This window comes from Ahaetulla prasina, chromosome 1 (genome assembly GCF_028640845.1).
Source record: "Ahaetulla prasina isolate Xishuangbanna chromosome 1, ASM2864084v1, whole genome shotgun sequence".
NCBI lineage: Eukaryota > Metazoa > Chordata > Lepidosauria > Squamata > Colubridae > Ahaetulla > Ahaetulla prasina.
The window spans coordinates 329,531,331-329,541,215 of record NC_080539.1 but is presented as its reverse complement, the minus strand read 5'-3'; the positions used below and the strand labels follow the sequence as shown (position 1 = coordinate 329,541,215).

The window sequence follows — 9,885 nt, the reverse complement described above, 5'->3', positions numbered from 1 at the left end:
TCTTTAATTTCACACCTTACCCCTTTAAGACCTCACATCGAGGATTCGACTTAGGGCGATTTGAACCACACATGCTGGACACCTTGAAACGCTCGACGTTTTACTCACCTCTTTGTCCTCATATTCCCCCACCCATTCCGGAGCCACGCCCCTTAATTTCCATAACCCGACCTTGCCGGTCATCCTCTGCTGAAAATGCAGTTTGTTCTGAATTTATAAAATATTTATTCGAAATTTCGAGCTATAAAAGAGACACAGCTTGTTTTGAGTTAATATAAACTAGATCTTTTAAAAATTACATATGAATTTACATATGTGATCACCATAGCTTACAATAGTCTGACAACTTGGAGCTTATATAGCTTTTCCGATAGGGTTTAGTTTGTGCTCGCTTCGGCAGCACATATACTAAAATTGGAACGATACAGAGAAGATTAGCATGGCCCCTGCGCAAGGATGACACGCAAATTCGTGAAGCGTTCCATATTTTGATCCTTTTTCTCCTTCCTCCTTCCATCGATGTCTCCACCTAGCAACATACAGTACTTCTCACACCCGGGTCTACTGTGATTGTTACTACTGTTTTCTCTGTTGTTGCTATTTTTTGCGATGTTGTCTGTGGCTTTGAGAAATATTGCAGACATCATCTCATCTAAATTCCAAACCACAGCAGCAGCAATTTCAGCTCCTCTGTTTTTCAAAAAAACGAAATCTTTGTAATAGCTTAAAACATGCAGCCATCAACGTGGTTTTACTGGATTGAAGCAATGCATCCCATTAGCCCGTCCATTGCTTTCCAAAAGTTAAACTTTATGCTAGATCCTCAACAAGTGGAACAAAAAGTTGGACTGCTCCTAGAAGAGGAGGCTTTGTTTTAGCATGTGAGAATAGAATAGAATAGAATAGAATAGAATAGAATAGAATAGAATAGAATAGAATAGAATTTTATTGGCCAAGTGTGATTGGACACACAAGGAATTTGTCTTGGTGCATATGCTCTCAGTGTACATAAAAGAAAAGATACCTTCATCAAGGTACAACACTTACAACACAGACTTGCTAGACTTGCTAGACCACACTTGGCAGCTTGTTTGTTTGAAAAAACGATCGCAACCAACCTGCCTTCCATTGAGGACCTGTATACTGCATGAGTCAAAAAGAGGGCTGGGAATTCCTCTGAAAACAATAAAATACCCTATCCCACCAGACTTGAAATCCTAGGCTTAGAAAACTTGGAACTCCGTCGCCTTCGACAAGACCTAAGCTTAACTCACAGAATCATCTATTGCAGTGATTCCCAAAGTGTGAGCCGCGGCTCCCCAGGGAGCCGCGCTATCGTCATGGGGGCGCCGCGGAATATCTGCGCCCGCTGGGTCTGGCGCTGATGCGCCATTTCTGGGGCGTCTGGTGCGCATGCGCAGTTGCAGGTCGGATTTCCGGGGGAGCCGCGGGCGAAAACGATTGGGAACCTCTGATCTATTGTAATGTCCTTCCTGTTAAAGACTACTTCAGCTTTAATAGAATAGAATAGAATAGAATAGAATAGAATAGAATTTTTTATTGGCCAAGTGTGATTGGACACACAAGGAATTTGTCTTGGTGCATATGCTCTCAGTGTACATAAAAGAAAAGATGCGTTCATCAAGGTACAACATTTACAACACAATTGATGATCAATATATCAATATAAATCATAAGGATTGCCAGCAACAAGTTATAGTCATACAGTCATAAGTGGAAAGAGATTGGCGATGGGAACTATGAAACGATTAATAGTAGTGCAGATTCAGTAAATAGTCTGACAGTGTTGAGGGAATTATTTGTTTAGCAGAGTGATGGCCTTCAGGAAAAAACTGTTCTTGTGTCTAGTTGTTCTGGTGTGCAGTGCTCTATAGTGTCGTTTTGAGGGTAGGAGTTGAAACAGTTTATGTCCAGGATGCGAGGGATCTGCAAATATTTTCACGGCCCTCTTCTTGATTCGTGCAGTATACAGGTCCTCAATGGAAGGCAAGTTGGTAGCAATTATTTTTTCTGCAGTTCTAATTATCCTCTGAAGTCTGTGTTTTTCTTGTTGGGTTGCAGAGCCGAACCAGACAGTTATAGAGGTGCAAATGACAGACTCAATTTCCTCTGTAGAATTGGATCAGCAGCTCCTTGGGCAGTTTGAGCTTACTGAGTTGGCAGAAAGAACATTCTTTGTTGTCCTTTTTAATGATGTTTTGATGTTAGCTGTCCATTTGAGATCTTGCGATATGATAGAACCCAGAAATTTGAAGGTTTCTACTGTTGATACTGTGTTGTCAAGTATTGTGAGAGGTGGAAGTATGGAAGGGTTTTCCTAAAGTCTACCACCATTTCTACGGTTTTGAGTGTGTTCAGTTCCAGATTGTTTTGGTTGCACCACAAGGCTAGTCGTTCGACCTCTCGTCTATATGCGGATTCGTCATTGTCTCGAATGAGACCAATCACTGTTGTGTCATCTGCGAACTTCAGTAGCTTAACAAATGGATCATTGGAGATGCAGTCATTGGTATACAGAGAGAAGGGAAGTGGGGAGAGCACACAGCCTTGGGGGCCCCCTGTGCTAATTGTACAGGTATTTGATGTGATCTTGCTTAGCTTCACCTGCTGCTTCCTGTTTGTTAGGAAGCTTGTGATCCACTTACAAGCCTGTTCCGGTACCTGTAGCTGGTTTAGCTTAGTTAGAAGAATGTCTGGAATGATGGTATTGAATGCTGAACTAAAGTCTACAAAAAGGACCCTTGCATAGGTCTTTGGAGACTCAAGATGTTGTAGGATGTAGTGCAGAGCCATATTAACAGCATCATCTGTTGATCTATTTGCTCGGTATGCAAATTGCAAGGGGTCTAACAGCGGATCCGTGATGGTTTTCAGGTAGGAAAGCACTAGCCTTTCAAAGGTTTTCATGACTACAGATGTTAAAGCAACTGGTCTGTAGTCATTCAGTTCCTTGATGGTGGGCTTCTTCGGCACTGGGATGATGGTAGAGCGTTTGAAGCAAGAAGGAACATAACACATCTCTAGTGATTTATTGAAAATATGGGTGAAGATGGGGGCCAATTGGTCAGCACAGACTTTTAAACAAGAAGGAGTTATCTTGTCTGGGCCTGGAGCTTTTCCTGGCTTTTGTCTGTGAAATAGGTCCTGCACTTCCTTTTCTGTGATCACTAGGGATTGTGAACCCAATGAAATGGGGTCAGTTGTAGGAGGCTTGGCTATTGTTGGTGTGTCTGAGATGGGGGTTGTGGAGATAGGTGGCTGTAGTTTCCTTTCAAACCTGCAGTAAAACTCATTCAGGTCATCTGCCAGTTGTTGATTACCTTCAGCCTGGGAAGGAGGTTAGCCATAGCCGGTGATATTTTTAAGAGTTAATTGCAACAATACAAGAGCAACCAACAGATTTAAACTTAATGTTAACCGCTTTAATCTAGATTGCAGAAAATATGACTTCTGTAACAGAATCATCAGTGCTTGGAATACTTTACCTGACTCTGTGGTCTCTTCCCATAATCCTAATAGCTTTAACCAAAAACTTTCTACTATTGACCTCACCCCATTCCTAAGAGGACCATAAGGGGCGTGCATAAGCGCACAAACGTGCCTACCGTTCCTGTCCTATTGTTTTTCTTTTCTTCTTCCTATATATATATATATATGCTTATACCTCCTTATATTTACCCATATATGTGTTTATTTACTATATAATCTTTTTGTATGATACCTACATTTATTGTTGTGACAAAATAAAATAAATAAAATAAAATAAATAAATAAAATATTTACAGACCCCTCACATCCTGGATATAAATTGTTTCAACGCCTTCCCTCAAAATGACACTATACAGCACTGCACACCAGAACAACTAGACACAAGAACAGTTTTTTCCATCACTCTGCTAAACAAATAATTCCCTCAACACCGTCAAACTATTCACATTAGGCTGCATTACTATTGCTATTAATCTTCTCATCGTTCCTGTCGCTCCTCTCACTTGTGACTGCATAACTGTAACTTTGTTGCTTGTATCCTTGCGATTTATATTGATATTATATTGCCTTCCATTGAGGACCTGTATACTGCACGAATCAAGAAGAGGGCCGTGAAAATATTTGCAGATCCCTCGCATCCTGGACATAAACTGTTTCAACTCCTACCCTCAAAACGACGCTATAGAGCACTGCACACCAGAACAACTAGACACAAGAACAGTTTTTTCCCGAAGGCCATCACTCTGCTAAACAAATAATTCCCTCAACACTGTCAGACTATTTACTGAATCTGCACTACTATCAATCGTTTCATAGCTCCCATCACCAATCTCTTTCCACTTATGACTGTATGACTATAACTTGTTGCTGGCAATCCTTATGATTTATATTGATATATTGATCATCAATTGTGTTGTAAATGTTGTACCTTGATGAACGTATCTTTTCTTTTATGTACACTGAGAACATATGCACCAAGACAAATTCCTTGTGTGTCCAATCACACTTGGCCAATAAAATTCTATTCTATTCTATATTGATATTGTTTCCTAGTATGATTTGATTGCTTATTGTACCGTATAACTGTCACTGGGTGTTGTGCTTTGTGATTCTTGACGAGTGTATCTTGTCTTTTTATGTACACTGAGAGCATTTGCACCAAAGACAAATTCCTTGTGTGTCCAGTCACGCTTGGCCAATAAAGAATTCTATTGTTGGTTGGTTTGTCACCCAACTCTGATGAACTCTGATAGAGATCATGGGAACTGGCAACATTCAAAGATCAATTTTGAAATCATTATTTAAGGCAATGTTTCCCAATCTCAGCCGGCTGGGGAATTCTGGGAGTTAAAAGTTCACACATATTAAAGTAGCTAAAATTGGGAAAATAAGGACTGTTATTGTAGCCACTGCAATAGCTTAGCCTGTCCCCCAGGGGAAGCTCCACGACTCCTTATAGGAATAGATATTGGATATGTATATATGTATATACATATACAAACAATCTCTTTTTCAGTATTTTTGTTGCAGACAAAAATAACAGGTCTGTTCTTGTCCTGGATTCCTTTTGTGGATTATTCTGAAAGTTTCCTTTAGCCTTGAAAGAACCTCTGCCTGAACATTTCCCTCTGTTGGAAAGTTGCAGCTCAGATCTTCCTACTTCTTCATTCTTCATCCTTCCCCACCACTATTCCCCAAAAACAGTCTAATCCAGTGTTTCTCTACCTTGCAAACTTTAACACATATGGACTTCAACTCCCAGAATTCCCTAGCCAGCATGCTCCCATTTGGAGAATTCTGGGGAATTGAAGTCCACCCACTTTAGATTTAGAATAACTTTATTGTCACTTGGAATGTACACTAATGTAGGTAGGGAGGGAGAGAGAGAGAGAGGGGAGGGGAGGAGAGAGAGAGAGATATGACAGATGAGAGAAATAGACAGATGAGAGAGAGAGAGAGAGAGACGAGAGAAAGAGATGAGACAAAAAGAGAGAGAGAGAGATGACAGGTGACAGATGAGAGCGAGAGACAGACAAAAAAGAGAGAGATAGATAGATAGATACGGTACACAGATACGATACATAGATACATAGATATAGAGAGATGAGACACACAGAGAGAGAGAGAGAGATGAGTCATATATAATCAGAATAATAGAGTTGGAAGGGACCTTGCAAGTATTCTAGTGCAGGGGTCACCAACCTTTCATACCTCAGGGACCACTAAATTCATAATATTAAATCCCGAGGACCACTAACATGAATTTTTTTAAAAAATAAATAGTATTTAGTGCTATATATGCATATAATTTTTCTGCGGACCACCAAAATTTTCTCCACGGACCACTGGTTGGTGACCACTGTTCTAGTGAGTCCAATCCCCCCGTGTGTGTGTACACACACACATACACACATACACACACTGTGTATGTATTAATTCATACAATTTTGAAGGTTACTATACATCCAAGACCAGAGGCATTTCTGTTGAAGCTGATAGATGAAAACCTGGAAAACTTGCATGGTTTTTTATTCTTAGATAGGAAAACTTAAGATAGGAAAACCCGGAGTCCCTTTTGGATTTTTCGTGCAAAACTGAAAAAATTGAAATTATGCTATATGTGTTTGTTGTTTAGTAAAGATTTGTTTATAACAAAGTGAACCTTATGTTGTAATTGGCCAACTGCAGCATTTTGCAATCATGTGACATGATTTATGTTGTATTGCTGCCACAAACGGGGCTTTTTGGCCAGTTTCTGGCAAAAGAAATACCCATAGGAATGAATTGATTCACTTAATGACCACTGTGCTCACTTAATGACCAACCCAAAAAAAGTAATAAAATTGGATCAATCGTGTGAGTGCCTTGACTTAGAACTATCATGACTTAGAACAGAAATTCTGTCTACCATGACGGTCATAAGTTGAGGACTACCTGTGTACTATAGATAATTTAAATTCTTATCTTTTGTACATGTTTTTCACTCTGCCTGCTTGCTTTCTAACCTCGTTTTCCCCACTTACGGTTGTTGATCTTTGCTGATGTTTTAATAAACAAAGAAGCTGTATTTACTTTCATCTGGATTTAGGGATTGCGTGGGAATGTGCTGGGAGAAAGGTAAGCTGAAAGTTAGTATTTTTCTGCCTAGGCCTGCAGAAGGCATAAATAGAGGGATTTATAGTCTTTTTAAACACAGACGAGATATCTACTTTGGTGTAGCTAAGAGCTTCCCTGAAATCTCAATTTATATTTCTCACTTTTGATGAATTTCAAAGCCTGGTGGAATCCCAATACAAAATTATGCATCTTTCTTTATCACATTCATCAATGAAATTATGAGGTGTGATTTTTTAAAATCATTAGAGTAAACCATTTTGTGTATGCCTGCAATTTTTGACTGTGTATTTTTAAAACTGTTTTTCCCCCTTAAATTTCCTGACAGCACAATGAACCAGTGGAATGATTTGCCTCCAGAAGTTGTGGATGTTCCAACACTAGAAGCTTTTATATACACTGAGAGCATATGGACCAAGACAAATTCCTTGTGTGTCCAATCACACTTGGCCAATAAAATTCTATTCTATTCTATTCTATTCTATTCTATTCTATTCTATTCTATTCTATTCTATTCTATTCTATTCTAGAAGCTTTTAAGATGTTGGATAACCATTTGTGTGAAATGGTATAGGATCTCCTGAGGTCCCTTCCAACTCTGTTATTCTGTTTTGTAAGTTGATTAAAAGGGATCTTGCTGGTTATTTTCGTGCAACGTTTTATAATAAAGAAACTCACGTGCCGTATTTCTTTTAATGCTTTGGCAACCTGATCTATTTCAGAAAAATCAAATATTATTCCGCCTTAAGAATTGCCCCTGCCTTCTGTCCGCTCCCAGCCACGCAATAATCAGGCTATTATTGGATATTTAAATATGGTTTATGGTTTTTGTCTTGGTGGTTGCAACGGTGTGTCTGTCCCCATTGCTTAGTTACTAGAGGTGTTCAAATACAGCAGGCATACAAACAGGTGAAAAGAAAAAAACAAAAGACAAACTCTTGAGATCTGGGACTGCAGAAATCCACAGCTCAGGCTAGATTCCCGTGGATCAGTTCATTGGCATACAGATTGGGGAGGGGGGAATCTCCCCACTAAGTAACCTGTAAATTTTGATTAGGGGAGATTCGTATCCCTTCATCTTTTAGATCTGAATCTCCTTGCTGCTTGCTTCTCTTTTTTTCCACTCAACCTGGTTTATTTTAAAATCTGAAGTTTTTAATGATGACCGCACGGAAATACATCGATCAACGGCTTCGTCTCTTTCCAGCGGCTTTGTGACAGGTGAGGAGTGAAAAATAGGGCTAGGCTCCAAAGCTGGCAGGTAAATTGTTTGATCTCAACCAACGGGACAGAATCTTTAAAAAGGAGGTAGCAGTTAAACGTTTTCGTGTCCTAAAATTCATCCGCTGAGAAATTGGCCGTTAACTCTTTCTTGTCAAAATTTGCCCTCCAACTCTGGACGTGAGGAGGGTCCTACCTGTACAGGTAGTCCCTTGACTTACAACCATTCATTTAGAATAGAATAGAATAGAATAGAATAGAATAGAATTTATTGGCCAAGTGTGATTGGACACAGAAGGAATTTGTTTTGGTGCATATGCTCTCAATGTACATAAAAGGTGTACATAGGGCCTCTGTGGCTCAGACTGGTAAGACAGTCTGTTATTAACAGCAGCTGCTTGCAATTCCTGCAGGTTCAATTCCCACCAGGCCCAAGGACCACCAGGACTCAGTCCACCAGGACTCAGCCTTCCATCCTTTATAAGGTAGATAAAATGAGGACCCAGATTGTTGGGGGCAATAAGTTGACTTTGTATATAATATACAAATGGATGAAGACTATTGCTTGACATAGTGTAAGCCGCCCTGAGTCTTTGGAGAAGGGCGGGATATAAATTCAAATAAAAGAAAAGAAAAGAAAAAGAAAGAAAAAAATAATTTCATTAAAGGTACAACATTTACAACACAAATGATGGTCATAGGTTGCAATTAAACCCTTACCAATAGCAATAAAAAGTTATAGTCATACAGTCATAAGTGGAAATAGATTAGTGATAAAAATGAGAAGATTAATAGTGTAGAAGATATAGTGTAGACTATATATTTAGTGACCGTCCGAAGTTATAATGACACTGAAAAAAAGTGAGTTATGATGACCATTTTTCACAATTGTGACTGTTTCAGCATTCCTACGGTCACGTGATCAAAATTTGGATGCTTGGCAACTGACTCATATTTATGGCGGTTGCCGTGTCCTGGGGTCATGTGATCCAGCTTTTGCAACGTTTTGACAAGCAAAGTCAATGAGGAAAGCTAGATTCACTTAACGACCATAGGAATGAGTTGTAAAATTGGACATCACTTATTTAATACGTCTGCTTTCACTTAGCGATGGAAGTTCCAATCTCAACTCTAGTTATCCTTCGGAAGTTGTGGGAGCTTCATCAGTGGAAGCTTTCAAGAAGAGACTGGACTGCCGTCTGTCAGAAATGGTGGAGGGCAGGGGTCTCCAACCTTGGCAACTTTAAGACGTGTGGACTTTAACTCCCAGAATTCCTCAGCCAGCTTTGCTGGCTGAGGAACTCTGGGAGTTGAAGTCCATGCGTCTTAAAGTTACCAAGGTTGGAGACCCCTGGTGTAGGGTCTCCTACTTGGGCGGGGGGGTTGGACTAGATGACCTATAAGGTCCCTTCCAACTCTGTTATTCTGTTCAGCTGATCAAGAAATAAATACCTTGTTACCTATATTAAACCTCAAAGATTTAGTACATTGGTTTGGTTTCCAGAAAAGCACATTTGCAATGATAGAAGTGGAAGGGACCTCAAAGGTCATTTAGTCCAACCCTCTGCTCAGTGCAAGAACTGCTGGAGTAGCTGGGCAGACTCATTTGTCATAAATATAATGTGTGAACGTGACATCACCTTGGGCCTCCTGTTTTCCCAGAAACAATTTCTCTCATTTTACTTAGATAGTAAATATACAGATAGTTCTTCACTTAACGACTGCAATGGAGACCGGAATTTTCACTATAAGTCATGACACTTTAAGTCGAGGCATCCATATGACTGACCTAATTTTGAGATCGTAAGTGGTCGTTAAGTGAATCAATATGTTTTCAGGGACATTTTGTTCTATCGCAGATTGCATCACATGGCACCCGAATGCTGCAACCAGTTGCGAAGATGAACCAGTTGCCAAGTGCCCAAAATGGGGTCATGCAGGGGTGAAATGCTCTCAATTCGGACCGGAACACCTGATCCGGTAGTGATGGCAGCTGGTGGTTCGGAGAACCGGTAGCAAAAATCCCTGCCCCCCCCATGC

General features: G+C 40.0%; 1 non-coding gene across 1 annotated transcript; it reads left to right on the top strand.

Annotated features, from left to right (window-relative positions):
• The first annotated feature begins 384 nt into the window (after window positions 1-384).
• On the top strand, window positions 385-491 carry LOC131189433 (U6 spliceosomal RNA). Its single transcript, XR_009153038.1, has one exon. It is a non-coding gene; the product is annotated as a U6 spliceosomal RNA (small nuclear RNA).
• The last annotated feature ends 9,394 nt before the right edge of the window (window positions 492-9,885 follow it).